The following is a 3425-nucleotide window of genomic DNA, read 5'->3' on the forward strand; positions in this document are numbered from 1 at the left end:
ATTCAGAGTTACTACTAGCACTTAACTTTACATGCAGATAGCCAAACATTCAAAATATGTTCTCTAAAAAAATGATATCCAAAAACCCTATAAAACATAAAACAGACACACATTTATTTAAAAACAAGTACAGTTTATTTTTTCTACACAGGGAGAACAGGCTATCAAATCTTATAGAAAGATAAATTGCAGTACGATGAACAACATTGAAATGATTAAATTCATTCAAACAATACAGCAGCTTAACAATATTGAAATGATCGCATTCAAATAGACTACCAAAGCTGCAGCCGAAATACGAACAGTTAATTCTGTTTTCACTACCTAAAACTATAAAGAATTTGATAACAACCAAGACGACATCCGTGAGGAAATATCTAAATCAAAACAAAAGCTGTCAATTACGCAACATCGAAACTCACAAGATCAAAAGATTAAAACTTCCATCAAAAAACTGCATCGCCATCTTTGAAGCACATATTATGCCCTCTTGTTCGAGTTGAATATTTCAGCAACAACTTGTGATAATAAACTTGCCAAAAACAAAAATTCCATATCCAACCATACACTAGTCAGTTATTCGATGTTCTGAATCGTCGGGGAGCCTCAAATCTCTTCTTTTTAGCTGTGGCTGGACCTACCCTAATGGGTCTACCAAAGCATCTAATGCCATTCATATCATCAATGGCCAGAAGTTGATCCAATTCGTCTGTAAACCTAACAAAGCCAAATCCTCTTGACATACCTGTATCTTTATCCATTACGACTTCTGCTGCTTTAACAGATTCATATTTAGCAGAGAATGCTTCTTTCAAAATGTGCGAGGTGACAGCAGATGGCAAACCTCCAACAAAAATGTCGAAGGTTCGTCCCCCATTTCTGTTATCAATACCTTTCCAGTTGCGCGGATAAAAGATGGATTCCAAATCTTTGTTACCTGAAGCTGACCAATTGAGTTTGAAAAGCTTTCCTGTATCTGGAAACATGGCGACTTCATTGTGAGCTTCCAGAACTCTGGCTGCTGCATCATGGCTATAAAATTCCATGAACCCAAAACCCTTGGATTGTCCCTTTTTGTTGCGAATGACTTGTATGGACACAAAGTCATTGTTAAACGCATAATAACACCGAATAAACTTCTCATCCACCCAGTCCTCTAGATCTCCAATCCAAAGAGTTCTGTTTTGAGATTGTTCAGCCCGCCCTTCCATAGTTTTCTTGTACTGTACACTAAGAAAAGCTGTCAATCTGCTGGCCAATTGATCTGATGAGCTCAATGGTGTCAATAATTTGTTGATCCTATGGGTGTATTAATAGAGCCCTGGCTTCTAGGGTGTGACCAAAATGTACCACTCTTAAAGACTCCACAATACTTTAATTTATGGGTGCATTTTGTTTGTCCTATAATCAAGGTTATTTACAGAAATCAAGGTTTGAAAACCCTTTTTCATTAATTCAATATGTGTCATATAATAGGTTATTTCTTAAAAGGGCCCAGGGCATTATTTATAATCCCAATAAAGAAAGGAGATAAAAGTCTATTTGGATGATGATTTAAAGAGGACAACCCTTTTTCATTAATTCAATAGGTGTCATATAATAGGTTATCCCATAAAAGGGGGAGGGGAATTAATTATAATCCCAACAAAGAAAGGAGATAAGAGCCTATTTGGATGAGGTTTAACTTGGGATGATTTTGACAGCTGGGACTCCTTATATACGTGGCTAATTGTACATGGGAACAAGTTTCTACAAAAAAAAAAAAAGTTTTGTACAAATAGAGTTTCTTTAGTAATTCAACTAGATTATTCCATAAGTAGGAGGAAAAACTATTTATAATTCCAAGATAGACTTTGTTATTAAAACAAATTGTTTATCACTTATATTTAAATGTGTTTTTCAAAAGATTTTATTTACAGAATGTCTTGTATATACTACTTATTACACAATATATTTTGAGACTGCAGATTGACCTAATCTTTCACATTCTTGTATAAAGATAGGGTCTCCATGAAAAATTGTTCAATCTGAAAGCAGCTATTTATAATTTAGGAAAACAAAATCAAAACTTTTCATACAGATAAGAATTTCCAATAAAACAACAGTTGCAACCTTACATATCTATGATTTCAACCGAAAAGAATCAGATTTTCAAGAATGAAGCATCAAACCGCACAATTTATATATTACAGGGAGAACATACTATTAAACAGTATAAATAAAGATAATGCGATACTGCAAATAATATGGAAATGATCGCATTCATTCATTCAAACAAAATGCAAAACATTTTGATAACCTAAATGTATAAAGAACTTGATAGCGAAAATAAAAAATGAGCTCTTTGAGGAAATCCCTACATCAAAACTCTAGTCAAAGAACCCTAAAATCAGATTATTATGATTCCCATTAAAAATGCATCGCAAATATACCTTTAAAAAAAAAGAAAAGAAGAAAAAAGAGGTGAAAAATGTCATATCAAGTCATATCAGGTGTGTACAATCATTTGAATGAAACATTTGAAAAATTCCCATCGTTGCCCTAAAAAATATAACATGTTTCAGTCATAAACTAGGCACAATCATTTGAGTGATATTTCATCCAACACTATTTGCAGCCTTGAATTTCTTGGTTTTTGCCGAGGCCGGACCTACGTGTATGACTCTACCATAACACACTACACAATGCATTTCTTTGAGAGCCCTAACTTTGTCCATCTCATTTGCAAACCTTACAAACCCAAACCCTCTTGACCAACCTGTAATTCTATCAATAACCACTTCTGTTTCTTGAACAGATTCATACTTCACAGAAAATATCTGTTTCAGAATGTTAGATGTAATTAAAGGTGACAAACCTCCAACAAAAACATCATATGTTGATCTCATGTATTTGTTACCCAAAGCCCCCCAGTTAAACCTAAAAAGTTTTTCTGTCCTGTCAAATTGGCTCACAATAATGTGAGCTTCGAGAAATTTGGCAGCTGCAGCATGGCTTCTGAACTCCACAAATCCATATCCTTTCGATTTTCCCTTCTTGTTCCGCATAACTTTAATAGATACGAAATCTCTATTGAGTGGATAACAGTGCCTAATATACTTCTCATTCATCCACTCTTTTAAATCTCCGATCCACAGAGTTCTGTTTTGAGATGAAACTGCTTGAACGGATTGCGCAGCCTCTGCTTCCATTGTTTGCCTCGCACTTCTGATCTAAAGACCACTTATGAAAATGTTTATTAATTTGCTTTTCAATCGATCTTTTGATCCCAATCATATATAGTTTTTATATGAGCCAAACTATTAATTTGAAGGGTTGGTAACCTTTCACAAGGAACGCCAGGTTGGTTTTATGAAAGAAAATTCTATGTCGACCATTTTTAAGAGAAAAATCAAATTTCAAATTTGACAAGTACAACAATTTTG

At 34.2% G+C, this 3425-nt stretch overlaps 2 pseudogenes; both read right to left on the minus strand.

Annotated features, from left to right (window-relative positions):
* Window positions 1-572: 572 nt before the first annotated feature.
* Window positions 573-1211, minus strand: LOC149537493 (polyadenylate-binding protein RBP45B pseudogene; annotated as a pseudogene).
* Window positions 1212-2597: 1386 nt separating this feature from the next.
* On the minus strand, window positions 2598-3191 carry LOC149537494 (polyadenylate-binding protein RBP45B pseudogene; annotated as a pseudogene).
* Between the last annotated feature and the right edge of the window lie 234 nt (window positions 3192-3425).

This window comes from Cupressus sempervirens, chromosome 9 (genome assembly GCF_028749045.1).
Source record: "Cupressus sempervirens isolate cs-2001-9-10 chromosome 9, ASM2874904v1, whole genome shotgun sequence".
Classification (NCBI taxonomy): domain Eukaryota; kingdom Viridiplantae; phylum Streptophyta; class Pinopsida; order Cupressales; family Cupressaceae; genus Cupressus; species Cupressus sempervirens.